Source organism: Lates calcarifer, linkage group LG3 (genome assembly GCF_001640805.2).
Source record: "Lates calcarifer isolate ASB-BC8 linkage group LG3, TLL_Latcal_v3, whole genome shotgun sequence".
In the NCBI taxonomy this organism is placed as follows: Eukaryota; Metazoa; Chordata; class Actinopteri; family Centropomidae; genus Lates; species Lates calcarifer.
Window position 1 is genome coordinate 11,003,467 of NC_066835.1, and position 19,832 is coordinate 11,023,298.

Here is a 19,832-nt window from a genome sequence, read left to right on the forward strand (position 1 = left end):
ACTATGCATAATCTCTATCTCTTGTAATCTCTTTTATTTAACTGGACACAGATCTGTTAATACTCACACTGTAGACATCACCAATCAATGGATTATTGGCAGTAGTTAGACGTGTTAATTTTCCAGCAACATGTTGAGTTTTTGCCCTTCAAACATCTCACAGATGATATTTGACTGTTTGGTCACTAGGTGGCAGCAAATGAACACTGACCGCATTTAGTTGGACCCTGTTTCAGTGTTTAACACAGTCCTCAGCTGAATTTACTGTACAATTATGATGTAAACTTACTAAAGCTTTCAACTTCCTGAACATAGAACAAACATTTCAACATACCATGATTACCAAAAATACATTGTTTACCCAAATATGATTTACACGATAACTTACATACATAATATCTACTGCACCTGTTTCTTCACATTGGTTGGTCAGTGCAGGTATGTAATATATGAGTGCTAACCCTAGAGAGATTTTCACCAGATTTGTTCATCATGAAGCCTCAATCATTCCTTTTAATTGTACTGCTAGTAATATGTGTACAAACAATTTACTAAAGTGTATCTCCTACACAGTTTTTGACAGATTAAATTCAGTGCTCACTCTAAGACTCCATAGCTGCCCCGTCTCTTTCTCCATCTCCAGCCAGTGGCATCTGTTCAAACCTGCCAGACAAGAGAAAGATAGAAGGGGGGGAGGGAGAGGGAGAGAGGGAGAGAGAGAGAGAGAGAACTTCATTTCTAGCAAATTAATTTCCCATCCACGCCTCAAGAGCTTGCTAGCTCGTTCGCTAGGCTGCTGCGGCCGCTGCTGCGTGTGTCTACTGAGTCGGAGCCTCATGCATAATGCATCAGGTTTAATTGCAAACCCAGAAACTAATGACTTTGGACTGGTTAACAGCAGGGGAGCCATACATCTCGAGCAAACTGAATGAAAAATCAGCTCAGAGGAGAGAAAAAAAGGAGCCTAGCCCCTAATTGATGAATAATTGAAGCGGCGAGCTACAGGGCATAATTGTGACATTTTGTTTCAATCAATTTCCAAGTGGTGTGGGCGAAAGTGCACTTAAAGGGAAAAGGCAATGACAATGAATGAGAAAGAAAGAGAGAGATAGAGAGAGCAGTTGGTGATGGAAATGGACATTGGGTCTTCAGTCACTGCAGTGACATTTGCTGGGGCAAAAGACTGGACTTATTCAAATGCAAAATGACTTTACTCTCTATCTCCATCTCACTTTGTAGGGTTTCTGTCAAACTCCTGTTTTGCCACTGTGAGGTCATTATTTCATTCCCAGCCAATGGATCCATATCCTTTTTAAATTATTTCTTTTGTTCATTTTCACTTACCTTATTCATTTTTAAAAGGTCATTTTCAAAGCTACTGTACATTTACAGCCCATCTGCTCAAGCGCACATACAGACAGTGTTTGTGTTTCCAGCAAAGCCTATATTCCTTTTGCTGTCAGCTTAGGTAGTTTACTCTCAGTTAGAGTATGAGGGCAGTGGCCCATTCAGCCACTGTGGTGGAACTAAACACTGCACCAGTCTGTCTTGGCCTCATTGGCACTGACTGGATGAAGCCTCGGGGTGAGGCAGACAAAGAGAAAGCAGGCAGGGCCACTGGGGCACAATGCCATTTGAGCTTATGCATTTGCACAACATCAAAACTCTACCCAAAAAACAGAAATCATGTAATGCCCTGAGCAGTGTCTGTAACATCAGCAGTAACAGACCTCAACAGAGTATTTAGAATGAAGACGTGTAATCAAACTTGCATCCAACTGTGTTTTTTACATCCATACACTCACAAAGTTGTGCAGTTCTTCAACCTAAAAATGTTACGTTATTCTGAAATAATCACACTGGCTACCATCGTGTTGCCCTTTAAGTTCAGCTCTGGTGTATTAAAAAATAAACAGCACTTCACTTCATATTTTGCATGGTTACATCACCACAGATGTTGCTCCCCTGCCTCCAGCATTGGAAGAGAGCTGTATGTTCACAAATCTACATTCAAACTTTTTAAAGACTTAATTAACATTACTAAGATTACAGACACGATTTTGTGCTGGGGTAAATTTTTTTACCATAATTATTCACTAGATTTACATAATGACCTCACAATGGAAATTCAGAAAGTGTTGGGGTGTTAAGGGGTGTACATAACCATGGCTGATAAATAGGTCATTTCAATCTGCTGGCACCACACTAATGGGTGAAAGGCCAACAGTACGTGCCTTCTTGTAGGCAGCAGATGTTGGGTCCTGAAGCAGTGGAGCAGCAGCAGCAGCGCCACTAGCTCACTGGCCTCAGGACTTGTCTGTTAGTCGGCCTGGTGTCTGGTGTTTGGTGTCAAGCTTTCTGCACGTATTCACACATACACACATGCCTCTTTAACACGCTGCAGAAAAGCAAACACAATCACTCCACCCACTCTGCACTGATGGCACATCATCAAGATAATTCTGCCCCCATCGCTTTGTTTTCATCATGTCATTTCACAGAACACAGAAATGCACCCCCACATGTGTGCAGACACACTTTTTCCATATCACTGAGCTGTCCCTTATGATTGCTGTATTCAGAGATCCCTGTGTTTTTGTACAGAATGTTTCTAAAAACCATGCGCAGCTTGATTGACATCTATGGAAATGAGGAAGTTGCATCCTCAAAGGAGACACCATACGGATGGGAGCAGCACACTGATGAGAGGCATCTACAAAAGGCGCTTGTAAATTCCTGACATGTCTAGCATATGTTAATGAGCCATTCTCTTGCTCTGATATAATTACTGTGAGGGGATATTGCCTTTGGTGGAAATATCTGTCTCACATGGCATAGCTACCTCATGGGGGTGAAAAAAGTAAAGAATGATAAAGTAGCGGGTGCATAAATTCTCATTTACAATGCTTGGAGGTAAAGAGAGTGATGTTGGCAAATTCACTCAGGATGATATATTGGGTGGAAGGCACCTTGGGTTCATTACATACCTCCTTTGTTAAAGTGCTTTCTGCAGTCTTGTATCGTTTGTTAGGTGGTATTTAGCCTGTCTTGTCATTTGGAGCACTTACTTCGGATGTCTTTAGAGGGGCCTATGGCTGCTTGGGCTCACACTGCATCTTGGGGTTAGAAAAGCCAAGTGATGCGTTAGCTAAAGACAGAATATAGGGTGGCAGTTGCAAGCTTTTATTGTTATGGATATGACAAAAATAAGTGTGTTTGCTGCTGAAGGTCATATGCAGTATTGTATACATACTTTTCACTGCGGTTTCTTCGATTTTTCATTTTCACAGTATTATCCTCAAACAACCTAAGCTATTTGTAGCTGGTTCCAGTGACAAACACGGTCCAGCATGATATCTCTCCTGCAACACTGTAGCACATTTAGTCGTTTTCAGCAATCCATCAAAGTCGTGATTGCGGTCTTCACCTCAGAGGAATGATTTGACACCGCCTCACCCTGATTTCTCCTCTTCTTTCCTCAGGGCAGCAGCAGAGGTGCTATTAAAATGAGTAGCATTGATTGCTGAATTAGGGGCCTTGTGACAGGAGAGAGAGAGAAAAACAGACGCTCAATAGTGAGTGGTAGGCCAGTGTCATAGCCCAGGAGTGTGCACCACTCCAATCAGTAGAATCTATTGTCGTGCATCGCTGCCCATGACAGAACTTAGGTATCGAGCCACTGGCAGAGTACCAGGGTGTTGTCTGGTTGACGGCTGCACAATCAATTCTGTTGTGTTACTAATGACTGTGGGCACTAGGGGGCAGTATGATTCTCTGCTGGCCCCTTGAGCAGATGGGGTGAAGTGGGGGTGGTTTGCACTGATGCACAGCACACTGAGATATGCCTGATGAATCTAAGAGATAGAGCAGCTAATAAAAGCAAGAACAATGAATGAGACGTTATTGGAATTCACAGCTTAATTGAAATCTAAGTACCAGATCAGAGCATTGTAACACACGTGTGACTATAAAATCGAATAAGTGCGACCAAATATGAGAAAAGGCGAAAGTTTTCTTGCGTTCATTGATGCATATCAATAGAAAAAGAGATGGCAAAGACACCAGATGTGCAAGACAATAACTGAACTATCTCTTCATCAAAATCAACATATTCAACAAAAGAGCTTCCTTGATATAGAATAGGTGCTGAGAGGAAATAATCTTGACAAACTACACTTGTGGTGCACACGACTATAAAGAGATGCTACAAAACAGAACCACCCAGACGTACCAATCCAATAACCCAGCTTCTTCCTAATCTTTTGCTATTTTTTCACATCACACCACAATATAATATAAATAACAGTCTGAATACAAGCAAGTAAACTGTCTATCCTTTGAGGTTACAAGGAAGCGATGCCATTACTGAGCCATTCCTCATTAGGGGAACTGAGACAAGAGCCCGGCTGTTAGGGCAGCAACCTCTCTCTGGCAGTTCTGGGTCAGCACCCACCACACTGTGAAAACACCATTACCACGCTACATTTGTCGAAGAAATAAGACAAAAACACTGCTGGAACTTCAAAAGAACAAATAAATCTTTAATCTTGAGTGTCTTTGAATCTCTTCAAAAGTTTCCTTGGGTTCTGGTAATAACAGGGACTGCGGGGAGGGACGAAAGAATCTATGTTTCTGTTTGTTCGGAAGACAGCGACTGTTTATTTATTTGGGGAACAAAACTGGAGGGAAAATGAGGCTGAAAGAGATGTAGATGCTGCATTATATTTTTTGATGTTACTTCAGATAGTTCACTCAGTAGAATGCCATGTGGTATTTTATGTGCATTTTGATGCTGGCATTTTCCAAAAGTAGTTCTTTATTGTGTAATGTTTACTTCTATTTAGCTATGGTTTTGATATTATTACTCACTCACACTTTATTATAACTACCTTTTTTGATTAATTATTCACAACAATCTGGCACATGAATTCATCCTGTCAGATACACAGTGGCGAACCCGCTGAGTCGACCCTACGAAGTCTTCCAGTTCCAGCTCTGCTCCACTCTATCATCAAATATGATTGACAGTGCATAATCTCAAACCCCAATCTGAGGTCATGTGATGGCCACTGGAGCATGCCCAGTGTAGCAGAGCGGCAGGCGGGTAGGACACCAGGTAGCAGCATCTGGTCTCCGGGTTTTTCTAGAACACACAGTGCCTGTGGCGCTGCAGGCTTGGCTGGCCGAACATCTGTCTGTGATGTGTAAGCCGGCTGGATGAGCAGACCCACAACCTGACCAACCAGCCAAATGAACGTCCTGCACACATGAAATGTCCTTCAGGAATATGTGGGTTAATGTCTCTGTTATCTCAGTCTAGCTCTACTCATTCCTGTCTATAATCTTTCCAAAGCAAAGCCATTGTCGATATTTGCTCTTTGCTCTCTAGTTTCTCCATATAAAAACCACATTTCTCTACAGCTCCATGCTTATTAATGCTTCATTTCTTGTGGAGCAAACACTTTGTTCCAGCATTTCACTATTTTTTTTGCAATTTCAATTGAATATGTTAGTGTCCGTTGTTGTTACAGCGAGATTCCATATATATTCTTAAGTTAGAAAATTAAGTAATTTTACACAGTGCTTCTAATCCTTTAGCCAATATGCTGATGATGGCGCTAGAGATAGTCAGTAGGATTAATCCTCAGGGGACCATGAATATCTAAACAAAACTTCCTGGCACTCAATCGCTTAAATATTTCTATTGGACCACAGTGGTTGAGTGACTGACCGACAAAATTGAATTGAAAGCAGCCCTCAGCTCGCCCCACGTTTTAAATACCACAATAATTTTTAATGGCTCTAACTCCCTGTCCATCTTTTATACATAGCAGATTTAAAATTCATAGGTTACAGCAGTGTAGACGGAGAAAAGAGTTCAGTATTTCTGCATTCAGAATGACAAGGACCTGCTGTGAATCAAGAGGCAGCAATCGTAACCTTGCCAGGATAATTGAAGAAACTTTGCAGCCACTGTCATGTCAATCAAGCATTCATGTGTTGTCTCCCCGTGAAGAGGGTAAACATTTCCAAGATAATTAGGAGAGAGTTCAATTTGACAAAAGGCAACCGTTTGCATGCAGTTTTAATGAATCCAATACATTCTGTATGGGACATTGCTTTTGTGTAATTAGCATATGTTGAATTTCCTGGAAAAAAAAAGGTGTTAATGCCCTCAAGAGAAGCCACAATTACTGTAACAACCACACAGTTGCATTTGTAACTTATTTAATATAAAATCTTATTTTCCTTTTTCCTGTTGCTATACTATTCTAGCTATGTGATGGTGGTGGGAGTGAAAACAACAAAAGCACGATAACAACTCAACACTTCACACAGCTCAGACCAACAGAAAAGAGCAGCATGATGCATCGTGCCTGCTTGCCCCCTTCCAATCCAGCCTTGCTGACAACAGATGGCCATCTCTCCCACAATGCCGAGCGGTCACAGATGCCAACAGAAGAGGTGACAAACACTCTGCAGGTGTCTGTCCCTCTGCGTCCGTGGCATGTGCACACATTTGTGTGTGTGTGTGTGTGTGTGTGCGCGACAGGGGACAAAGAGCATCTTTCTTGCAGGGAGAGGGAGACTGTAATTGATAGCAGAGGACAACATGCAGGAAGGAAGTGCCGTCATATGCTCAATGGATGGGTTGGCACAGACTGGCACAAACTGTTGGCACAGATGCAGCAGAAGTCAAGATTACTCATTATGGAATCTTATATGAGTATGTTGAGGATCTTTTTTTCCTAACAAATGGTTTGTGAAGCACTGTTTCCAGAAGTATGGTGACTAATATCTGAATATTAACACTTGTGGTAATGCCATCTCTGATATAGTACCCTAAAAATATCACATGATCACAGTTGGCATCTCATATATTTGTAACTTCTATAACACTATAAACTGAATGGCAAACATATCCTGTATCGCTGCTTTATTTCATGCTGCAATGTAGGACTGCTTTTGACTGCACTGTGCAATCTGTTCCCTTTCCCTGTGTGCTGGCCAGGCCAGGTGTGGTGGTTGGCAGGGGCTAGCAGAGCCAGGTGAGCAAGCTGCTGGCCAGGTGCCCTCCAGAGGCTCGCTAGACTGACCAGATACCAGATGGCTGTGGAGCACCAGCAGGCAGGCTAGTACACCAAACACACACACACACACACACACACACACACACACACACACACACACACACACACACACACACACACACACGACAACACACACACGAGAACACACATTAGTTACATACATAGTTACATACACATCTGCACACACACAGACACTCTTGTGTGCAGTAAAAAAAAAAGAGAACATTAGGAAACATTGCAGCCCTCCAGTGAGTTTCAAAGTGAAATGCTTAATGTGTTTTTACTGTACCTCTCTTCCAGCAGTCGAGGCAGAACTCACTATGCACAACAGAGCCATACACAGTACAACTCTCCCCACCTCAGAGCTCACATAAATGTCACTCAAAGTCTAAACCTGGACTACATCAAGATGAAATTTAGAGTTTGTGCGACTCCAGTTTTTATGCTTGAATAAATTATTTGGCATGTGAGCTACTCACTGAAATGTTTGCCTGCAGTTTGAAGAGATTCTACAAACATGGAAATAATACATGTCTTAAAAACAGATCTGTTAACAGTGGAGCTATTAATGTATAACCTATACTGGGTCAGACATGATCTATTATGGATTGAGGTTTTCTTAAGGTTTGACTTGCTGTACCTAAAGATTTCTATGCAAATTGAGTTGCTCAGTTGCTGGACCATTATTTTGTACAGTGTCTATTCACTCATCCGCTTTTAAAAAGTCACAAATACAAGTGGCTCAAGAGAAACCATTAGTTTAACCACTCACTGACCACATGCCATGTTACACATCATGGCAGTTCTTTAAGCATATTGCATGTAAAGGCACAGTATTTGTCTACCAGCAGTTCATCAAAACTAGCCCTGCAGCTCCTCTGTTTGCACACAGCCACCCACGCCAGTAATAGACTGCTTTGGATCCAGGGGTTGCTAATCTAGAGCTTTGAATCTCAGCCCAAACCAGATTAGCCTGACTCTTTGGGTTTGGCTTGATTCAGGATCTAATTCCCTCTGGCTCGAATTAGGTCGGGTTTAATTTTACTCATTATTCCCCCAACTAAACTGGAGCACTATTTATTTGTTTGTGCAAATTCTGAATTAATTGAAGTATATATTGAATGTAACAGCTTTGATATTATCATTTTGACATTAAAGTTTGTTAATACCCAACTCCTGCCTGTAATCACCTTATTGTAAATCAGCCTGCAATCTACAAATGGCTCTCACTTCACTAATGAGGCCAGGTTAGATTAGAATAATAGCAAACCAGGGTTAAAACTACTCTTTGGATATTCTAGTATTAGAGTTCGGTTCATGCCAGGTTAAAACAGAGTCTATACCAGGTCTAGTATGGTAATTTCAGGACAGAGTTTTAAAACTTTAATATATTCCATTTGCTCTTCTACCATTGCTAGAATTCTCCATATCTGACGAGACCTGACAGCTACTGAAGCTAATGCCATGACAATACCTTTACAGGTTAATAGTCTCAAGACCCTGTATAAACTCGTAGTAGCAGCTACTTGTATGTATTAACACAGCAGTGTCTAAGACATGAAATACCATACAGCTGATAATATATACATGTAGTACTTAATATCTAGCCCCCATAAAGAAACAATGACAGTCGTTTTTTCCCACATTAACTGACGGTTCATAAATCACATTTGTGGGCCTGGCCGGGAGAAGACAGATCGGCCATCTGTAAATATTTATTCAGCATCTCTATAATTAAACAGAGCCAATGCATCATGTCAGACATACATGTCTGATGATGCCGGCTCACACACAGCACTGAATAATATAGTCTGGAACAACTTGGTCAAACATTTGTTGTGGATCTGAGCAAGAGAGCGAGAGAGAGAGACAGAGAGAGACAGAGAAAAATAGAGAGCAATGAAGTGGCAAAGGATAGATGAGTCCAACATGTTAGAATAGTAAAGGATGGACTGATAAATGCAAGATGTCATTTGACAAAGAGTGATAGCAGAGGAGAAGTCAGCAGATGAAATGATAAATACAAGATGTTGCAGGAGAGAGAGAGAACGGGTGAAAAAGATGAGCAGCGTTGAAAGATGAATCCAAGATGTCAAAGGAAAGAGAGAGACAGAGTGGGAAGGTCTGATGGAGGGAAATAGCTTCATGATGGTCTGTCAGTCGCTGTTTGACCTAATCCAGCCTACCACTGATAGAGTCCCACCTCTGCATGAGGGAGATGAATTGGAATCATGATTCACTGGGATCTAATCTACCTAACTCTCTGGATATTACCATTTTGGAGGAAAGTTGAAGTCGTGGTGACATCCTGCGTGGGTGTGTGTGGGAGACAGAAGAGGAAAAGTTCTCTGAATTGGCAGGGATATTTTGTAAGTCTCATTAGAGGGAATTGGAAGCACAGGCTAACAAAGTTTAGTAATTTATAGCTGGACGAGTGGTGCAGACAGTAACTAAGCAGCTGGAGAAGCAGTGGAGCTGAGTGGCATTAGACAGACAAATTAGGCTCATATTAAGTTTTTCAGAATATTAGATATCACATGTCTGTGCCTGGGCTGCTAATAAGAGAGAAGCTCTGTAGCTGCCCTATAAAAGAAAAACTGTGACTCTAATTTGGCCCCTTGGTCTTTTTAGCCCTGCTACTCAGAAAAACTAGCTTAACTGTCCCTGTCAGCTTTCACCTTTTTGTCCTGTGAAGCTGAAAAAACAAACACACAGAGTAAGAAGTCCTTATTAACGGTAGAAATTCACAATGTGACATTGTATGAACTTTGAAAGAACAATTTTTCAAATGAAATTCAGGGTTATCTTGAATATTTTGTCACTAAACTGTACAATTAGGGTTAGTTTGGCTTCCTAACCCACTACTGCGAATGGCCTTGTTGACTGTCTGGGCTACAAGCTCAGTAGCCACATGACTGCTGCATCAAGAGACTTTTGGTCACAACAGGGCAAAAAGTAGACTCCAAAACAAATTCACCAACAAGTATTGATGTATTAACTAGATAAAGACATTACGTGATCCATGAATTACGAGTCTCCACACACCCTATTATCATCCGTCCCACAGCCTCCTATTAAGTTGCAAACAACCACTACTGCCTCCCCATTCAGTCACAGGAGTCCTTTTACTTGCTTTCCCCTATCCAATGCAAGTCCAACATTCACTTTTCCCTGGTTTGGTTTTACATCTTCTGGAGAAAAATATCCATATCTGTTTGGCCCACTAGATGTTTGACTCTCCTCACCACAGCTGATGTTTTTTTAATCAGAAACTCAACAATACAATACAGACAAGCAAAACAATGTGGTAAACTACTTGCTGTTTCTCCAGTGGAATTGGCAGTTGTTTGATTTAATATGTATACCTGAATTATTTCTTAATATTGCTTTACAAATTAGGAAGTAGTAGGAGTAGCTTACATGTGTAATATATTTGCTCATTTTGTTTATACATTATGTAATTAATTAAAATCCATACAATTATTGCATGGTAATTATGGTCTGTTGTCATCTTACATGTGGATGCCTCCTATGTGTCTCTGTTTGTGTGCAGTTTGTTTATTAGTAACAGATTATGTCTGAATTTGAATCCATATGGGAGCTGCCGTTTCTGATCTAAGACATTTCATGCAGATATAGAACAACACTGCAACCTCCCTCAGTCCCCTGACAACCGACCCTGGATAATCTTCATCAATCTTCCCTCCCTCTTACACCAATCAAATTTGTGTGCCATGGGAGAGCAAAGAAGTCCCATGTATATTTCAACAAAATATCTCAGCCAATCTGCATTGCAAAACTCATAGAAATGTGACATTTAGAATGAAAAATTGATTTCACAAACAAACTGCTCACAAATAAATAGCTTTTAATCAAGATGATGGTTTGACATGCCTGTGGTGTTTCTATCACATTTTAACATTTTTATTAATACATAGCAGTTTGAATAAATTCATTTCATATTGTCCACAGGGAAGACCTCATGGCGTGCTCCACTATAAATATTCCACTGGCCCTGTTATGTTCTCTTCAACTTTTGTCAAGACATTAATATGAAAACTTTTTCCTGACAAAAACACAGATAACAAGTAAAATAGGACAGTGGGGAAACATTTAAGAGTCAGTGATGTAAGGTATTGTTATTACATTTCTCTTCAGGACAGCAGAAGACTAATAAGACATAATGTACAGGTACTGAATCTGAGCAGTGTGTTTTAATTAAACTACAATGTATTTTTGGGTGCAATACAGCAATACTGCAATACTTCATTGTCAGACAAGAAAATTTACTTCCACAGGATCATCCTTTTTATGCTATATAAAAACTATTTGTCACCAGTGTCGACAAATCTGTCTTTGCAAATGTGAGAGCATGTCCCAATAATTCAAAATACATGAATAAGCCTAATGAGGAATCAACATAGAAAAGAATCATTGAAGAATCCTCAATCTAAATAATCATCGCATTATGACTCTTTCCCCCGTTCACAATCCACACCTCACTCAGCTATCTCACAGATTATGGTTTAGTAATATCTAAATATGTATGAGGTAAAATACTAACTTTTGTGCATGCATTAGCATATTCTTATATCTTAGCGTACCATTGATGGCAATGACATGCCCAAGTCATGACATTTATATAGACTTAAACACCATTAAATGCAGGATCGATGTAGCAGCACCAACCCAAAGCCATGTCATTTAGTTTTATCCACAATGCAGCTTCCCCCATGTCTCTTTGCTTCCTGGAAGCTCCAGCAACCCCCAACTGCAGACACACACACACACACCACACATACCTCACATGCCCCCTCAGAGAGATGGATGGCATGCGTTCTCATCCCTCTCCTAGGCCAGCATCCAGGTGCACAACAGCTGGGGAAGCCAAGGGGAGGGTGCTGGGGTAAGGAGGGATGGGGGAGACAGAGGACGAGGGACGGGTGGATGGAAGTGGGGCCAGGGGGTGTAAAGGATGCTCGGGAATAAGCTATAAATTTCCTCAGGAGCGCTCCGGGTGCTTATGGCGTCTCCTTGTCTGTCTGGACAGCAGTGCTAATGTATGGTGTTGCTGTGGTGGTGAGCCCAGTTTCATCAGGCACACTTGGGCACAGTTAAAAAAAAAATTCTCTCTGAGCATAAGCTCTGCTCTGTGCTTCTCTACTGTCCCTGTTGATAGACAGAAGTAGACCTATGTAAGTGTGAGTTAGGAGAGCATAATATATAATAATAACTATAATAATAATATATTTTAAACAGGAGAAAGATTAAAAGAGGTAGAGATTGAGAGAAGGGTGTTGTGCGCAGAAAAAAGTTTCCCACTGATTTACATCCCTCTTGGTGGTTCATTTAAGATTGGAGAAAATACATCACAGGCACTCTGTAGTCACATACTCTAAATGTTTAAAATGGCCAGTCACTTTCACTTACTGATATATGGCTCAAATGTGTAATTTAACCTAAAGTATTCAACTAATGTTTAACAGTGAGTTCTAATGGCTACAGTGCCGGACACAGTTATAGGCTCGACTGACCCATTTGTAACAGTGGGCACTTTTCAGGGAAACACAGCGCTTTGTACGTGTAGCTAATGAACATTATTACCGTTTAGAATGAAGGCAGAAAGATTAAATTTGTTGAATAATGTCAGGAGTTTAAGAAATTACCCGTTTGAGGTCACAGACCGAGAAAACAACCCATGACAGAACTTTCCAATTCACTGTCATCGTCACAACTATTAACCACTTAATCAAAAACACAATGAAAACAATTATCTTAATAATCATTAGTAGACGCCCTAATTGCTTGTATGTTTTAAGTTATGTTTTCATCTCAATCAAGGGACTGATTCATCAGCGATCAAACTGACCTGGGTGATAAAAAGGATTTCCAGGATATCCATATGTTGCAAGGTTTATATGAGGCTTCATGCAGCGTCTATAGGAGAAGTCTGCATGTTATTTGAATGGTATGGGATGGATTCACTGAGCAGGAAACAGTGGGGTTCAAGATGACGGATGGAGTGTGATGTCCCACTGCGTGTCACGGTAAACTGTTTTTGGATGTGATTTGGCTCAGTGGGTTTAGAGTGGAACAGAATAGGCCAGAAGAGAAAACATTAGAAGTGTTCTAAAGTTACCTTAAGGATTGTACAGATGAATGAGAATCAGCTCATGTCTGTGTTTTGTGTAGTGAGAATTAAGTGTATGACCTGGTAAATGAAAGGCACACACTGATGCACATTAAAAAAACAAAAAAACAATCACAGAAATACCTAAACTGCAAATAAACCTTTCCATATCAATAGGCACTTCTTTCATCAACACTTTCATAGAGACCACACATAGAAGCATATCCACAAAAACTTTGAACGGTATCATGTGTATGTGTGGGTAGCAGTAAATCTCAGCGTGTCATCCATCATGTGGTAAAGCCACAGTAGGCAGTATACAGTGTGTTTGGCCTCGGCTCCTCATTCAGCTCTCATTAGCCATCAATCACCTCCTCTCTACTGGCTGCCTGCATGGGAAGAGACCTCCTGACTTCGCTGTCATAGCAAGATGTTCACTTTGGCACTTAAACACCCTCCCACACACACACAGGAGTGAAAACATATACTTGCTCACCCCATGGAACCAATGTCAAATACAGAGGTTCAGAGAAATGTTTACTTGCTGAGAGGTTAGTTGCTGTGAGAATGCAGTGCTAGTTACTTGTGATTTGATGGTCTGCCAGTTCTTGAGGATAAATAGCTTGTTTATCCTGTCCACTTTTATGAGAATTTTAAACCTCAAGGGCAGTCCTTAATCACCTATAAGCACTGTAAAATGGCAGAGTTTTAGATTTGAAAATTATTTTTGAGCCATTTCTAATAATGGAAACTATGGATTTCATTTGATTTTCAAGAATGAAACTGCAAGTTTTATTGTCTGCAGTGTGTGGGAGATGCTATGCCTATGTGTCACAGAGGAAATTTTCCACTGACGTTAGGAAAAAACTATACTGTTGAGAGAACAGGGGAAAAAAATCAGTTACATGTAACAGTGTCTTTAATGGCCAAATGTGATCTGCAGTCACTGCACCATTCAAGCATTATTTCTCCATATTGGACAAGCATGTGTGTCTGTGACTGTGTATGCTCAAATGTGCATATCCATTTGTGTGAAACAACTGTAGCTGTCTCAAGCAGAACAACTGCAAGGTGGATTACAGGATGCTGCCATGGCTAAGGGTGAGACTGGAGGGGGTGGTGGGGAGAGGGGGGAGGGAGAGAATAAAGGAAAGGGAAAAGATTACTTTTTTTCTATTGAATCTTCCCAGTGAGTTTTCACTTTCCCCGAGGGACGCAAGGAAGCGTTGTGTATTTTTCTCTCCACTCACCTGCTGGGTAGTGTATGGAGGCTATTACTTGACATTGATAGCTGCACAGGCTTTTTGTCCTTGGCCAGTATATGCCACAACTGAATACACTCACTACTGTACTTCTGAGGAGACATAAGGTTAGGGCGTTCCCTCACTCAGCAAGCCAGTGTTCATGGTTTAAATGCAAGCTTGTGTTTGATGCATACTATCGTTCCTTTACAATGTCTTGGACTAACTAATTTAACTACCCCTAATGCAACTCTGACGCATGAGGAGGGAATCAAAGTGGTTTAGTAGGTCACAATTCCATATGTACAAGTGTTTTGTCATTTTCGAGTCATAAATCAGCTTGAACTTTGATATTTGCAGGGCATTTTTAACAAATGTTGCTGATAAAAAGAAAGCATTTCAGCCTCGTATCCTCTACCCCTGACTTCCTCGCTCTTCCTCTCTTTCTCTCTGTCTCCCTCTCAGTCTGGTTCCTCGACTCCTATCTCTTCCTCCAGCTCTCCTCATCCATCTCTGCCCCCCTGTCTCTTTTGCTATTTTTCTTTCCCTCACTACTGTTCGCTGTGTGTCTGAGAGAGTGAGAGACAGAGAGAGAGAGAGAGAGAGAGAGAGAGAGAGAGAGAGAGAGAGAGAGAGAGAGAGAGAGAGAGACGGATAGAGAGAGAGACGGATAGAGAGAGGTCTGACACATGGGCCCAGTTCCTTAATAATGTCATTCGGTGTGAACGCTATTAGCAGATTACCCTTGGCCCAGGGCAGCCTAGCCATGTGCAGGAACTAGATAACCTTGTGTTCGGTAATTTAATATCAACACTTCCCCTCTTTTCTTACCACGCTTTACAACACACAAATACCCTGCTTGTCCCCTCCGGTCCTATTTCTTGAAGAGAGAGGGGGGAGGGAGAAGGAGAGAGAGAGAGAGAGAGAGAGAGAGAGAGAGAGAGAGAGAGAGAGAGAGGAAGAAGAGAGAGAGGATTACAAGATAGTGACTTCTTGAAGATTCCTTTCCTCGGCTGAGGAGTGTGGCAAATCGTCCCTTGTCCATGGATATGAGAAAATACATAAACAGGCTTATAGTGAAAATTCCATCAGATTTAATGCAGTGAGTTTAACTCAGCGCAACATCAAAGGAGCCGCCCATCTTTTAAAAAGCCCTAGATGGGGTAATGTCATTTTTCCCCTCCTTCTAGTTTTTCTCCTGGCGGGCTATCATAGGCCTAACATTTACCACATATCAGGCCAATATGAAAAGCACAGAGGAAATTTCCTGTCACACAGTTTGATTTTCTGTCAGAGTGGGTGAGAGAGGTAGGAACAGGCTGAGAGGGAGAGAGAGAGATCTACCACTTAGAGGAGCAAGCCGTTATGGAATCAAATCCCACGCTCTATCCCCCACAAGCTGAATCACAATCCTGCATTAGCTGCGATATCACACTTCGTCCTGCTGCTGCTCTTTTTCCCGCCGCCCGTGAGCCAAGCAGGGAGCGAGGGGCCAGACTGCACGGCCCTATCACTCACCGGCACTCTCTCACACCAGCATTACCACGCCTTTATCTCATCTCCTGCAGCCCGGCACGGCCGGCCGCCTCTCGGCCCTCCAGGCTACTTTACTAATAACCTATTCCTTATCAGTCACTGTGCACCTCTGCCTGTGATCAAAGAGCCAATTAATGGAGCGGGGAAAGGTGAAGCATTCAAATAATGGAGACAGCTGTTTTTCTCTGTTTGAGAAAATCCATTTTGTATTGTTATCGGCTCCAAGCAGCGTCCCCCCCGACCAGCGCTTAATTCAAGTCGCTGTCTGCTTCTGCCTGGCTTGATAAGAGAGAGTGAGAAAAGACAAGGGAAGAGAGAAGGGGGAGATGAAAAGAGCCCTGGTCACAATGAACTTTATGTAGAAGAATGTGGCAGGAATATCACAGCAGTCCAACTCATCCCTGAGCTTTATCAACTCCAAAAGTGGTTCAACAGAGATAAAGATAAGGGGGGGTGGGGACCATAAAAAGGCAGAGCTTCCAGAGCTGAGGAGCTGCTTTATGGCTTCACTGTCATTCATTTTGAAAGGGAGCAGCTGATCCCAGCTCATTGAGGTCCAACACAATCTTGTCGGGCAAAAACCTGAGGTTAGTTAAGAGGTTAATTGTACTGGTGTCAGAGCAGCATATAAATAGCTCCATCAAAGGCTCATATCTTAACAGCTTTATTGTAATGTGTATCACAGCTTAAATTTAACAGTTCCTTTAGCCTTGTCAGCTATGCTTGGTGACATGTTAAGGTGCACAGTAAGGATGGTGAACTGGATGTCTAACCAGTCTTTCAGGTGTCCAAGATGCTACTTGATATACTGTATCATGTATACCAGGGCTGGGTGATAAAACAATAACAACTGCAGTATCATAATATATTTCAACATAATTCCATTTATATTTATATCATTAGATAATTTTCCTTTATAAATGTTTGAACCAATTAATTTTTATTCTTAGATAACATGCACAGAAATGAGCCATGAACTGCCAATCACATCGCAGGAATAAAGGTAGACTGTATCATTATAATCATTTTTCCACTTCAGATTTGTGAAATGTTCCACTGTTTGTCAAGTGTTTGTCATGTTCTAACAATAAAGAATAGTTTAAAACCACAATAAACTGTCTGGTTTTGTCAACTTTCACAGAGGAACAAAAATCAGCCTTAAAACTCACAAGAAATAATGATTTGACATTTATTGTGATAATCATCGATATTGACTCATGAGACTTGTCCCCCTCATATAGTGGCTCACTGTAAATTTTAATCAGTCAACCTTACTTTAAAAAAGCTTTCAAACAGACCAAGTAACTCTTAAAATCTATAAGTGTATATAAGGTGCATCAAACACCCATTATACATCAATGGAAAACACTTCCATGCTCCTAAATTAATCACATTTCTAAAAACATATAATAAAAATCAAACTGCCAATCACGTTGAAGGAATAGAGGTAAGCATTATGCTGTCAGAACCATGTATAAAACCAAACAAAAACAACATTACAATGGAGAAAAGTTGATAAAACGTGATCAGTTGTCACTGGCCCTGTTCATACCCGGCACTAACATGCATCTCCAGTGTTAAGCGACAACTCTCGCCCGTGTCACAGTGTCTTTTTACTTCCATCAGTAAGACACAAGTTCTTCAAGGCCAAAATTCTGGCTTCACGCCATCAGCCATTAGAACATATCCTCACCTCCTTTAATGACCAAATACATACTAATATCCCAAACATCACCCAATACCTTGCATGCAATGACTCCTATTTAACAATGTTAATACTGTACATCGATTGCATACCAAGTACTTTTTCCATTGTACTATAAATCAATATCCATGCATGCTCTAATATATGATTACTGCATAAATGTAAGTAGCACATTTACCTAAAATCTACTTAATAAATAATCTACAGAAAGCAATCATGCAAAAAATACTACTGGTGTCTCTGTAGCCTATGTTTCATCATCTTCTCCCAAACCACTTTTGGGGGGAAAACACTTTATGGTCGACTCACCATGATAAATAAAGATATAAGAAGCCTGTAGTAGACTCACCCCTGAATCAATCTGCAGCACAAACTCAGCCAATGTCTCTCTAACACCTCCCTTCTTGGTCTTGAGGACTTTGACAAAGCGTGGTGTGTAGCGATCCAGGGCATCAAAAAAGTCATTCTGCAGGCTTGTGGTGGCTCTGCGAACGCAAACACGCAAACGCAAACACACACACACACACAGAGAGAGAGAGAGAGAGAGAGAAAGAGAGAGTTAAAATGTGTTTTCAGGTGGTCCAGGATGATGGCGGGAAACTAGTCTTAACAGCTAAAACATACCTGAACAGGTTCTGAAAACAGAATATTGTGCAGTGCTTGCTGTTTGTTAGCTAAGCCTGCTAGCTAACAGGTTAGCTAACGCTTGCTGACAGCGGCAGCAGTAAGTAAGTAAATTCACAAACGATTATTGCTTGCATGATAACTTACTTTATTATTCAAAAGACAATATAAGACTTCACGAAATTGTCCAAGTCCAAGTGGCCTCCCCTTTCTTCAGCTGCCTACAATGAGTCGGCGCCAATTTCACCTGAACCATATTACCTGAGCACACACAGGACCTAATGCGCATGCTCAGGCCCAGGTTTTTTTTCTTCTTCTCCTCCTTTTCGGCAGACAAGGCACACCTAAGTGCATATGATTGCTTCCTTTGTTTATTTAAAGTGAGCCTCACTCAGAAACAATATGCAATACACTGTTACTTCAAAGGCAATTTACAGTCATGTAAATAGTCAGACCCCATATCCAGGAAACATATATTAATGGAATATAATCACTGAATCACTTAATAGCTGGTTCTGATTCCTGTTTGTCTTCTTTCAAACATCACTGCAAGCCCCAAACTTGTGCGTCTGAAGCTGCCAGTGCACCCTCAAAATCAATCATTTAGATTTCCTAAAATCAAATATGGTGGCTGGTCTTTGTTCTCTCAAGAGCTCACTTGCATGTGGAAATGAGTTAAAATGGTCAGTAAAGTAGTTTACAGCCAGTCAGACAGGGTCATGAAATTTGAAGACATCCTGACATATGTGACCATCTCAAGCAGATTTAATGGATATTGTGCTATATTGAATTGTCAGTGGATTGTATTTTTATCCCTCATTCAACCAGCTCTGCGGAGAGTTGACTGATGATGTGATCTTTATGAAAAGGAAATAGAGACAAATGTTTTTATAATTGAAAGTGTTTCCCTTTTTTTCATTTAGTATTTTTACATCTGTTTGTCATGCTCAATTAAGGTTCTTCAAACAATACATATAGAATTAGTTTAGAGAATGTTTTCACTGTGGGTTTTCGGCTCAAACTGTATCTGGTGCAACACTTGCTGTGGGCAGTGTGTTATAGAGAGGATGAGAGAAACAGACAGAGCCACAGGAAATTAAGAAGTCATGGGAAAGAGAGAAAAGACGTACATTTAAAGTCCACAATTATCCTGTTACAGCATCACTGATTACTGTAAAAGCTCTTCAGTGGGTGTTGTAAGGATGAACTGTACATGTGATGGCTAAAGTAGTCAGGTTTTGGAATAATGATCTCACATATCTCACAGTTAAATATTCCAGATCTTTGAGTGCTACTTTAGGCTTGTGTGGTATAAAACCTATTCCAAACTATCAAAATAAAGGATGAGGTGCACAGTTTCCAAACTGTGTCTTTAGCTGAAGGATGAACAAGCCAATAGAAAATTCTAAAAACACTGCAATAGCAGGGAATTGCCCTGTAATGAAGACTGTGAAGGCCAAATAAGCCTGGTAACAGGAAGAACAGCCATCACGCTGGAAAAATGA

The 19,832-nt window shown here is 41.0% G+C and overlaps 1 long non-coding RNA gene across 1 annotated transcript; it reads right to left on the minus strand.

Moving 5' to 3' along the window:
• Positions 1 to 17: 17 nt before the first annotated feature.
• On the minus strand, positions 18 to 18,614 carry LOC108897848 (uncharacterized). Its single transcript, XR_001963357.1, has 3 exons — positions 18,475 to 18,614; positions 18,053 to 18,188; positions 18 to 663 (listed from the first exon to the last, which is right to left on the minus strand). It is a non-coding gene; the product is annotated as an uncharacterized LOC108897848 (long non-coding RNA).
• Positions 18,615 to 19,832: the final 1,218 nt, after the last annotated feature.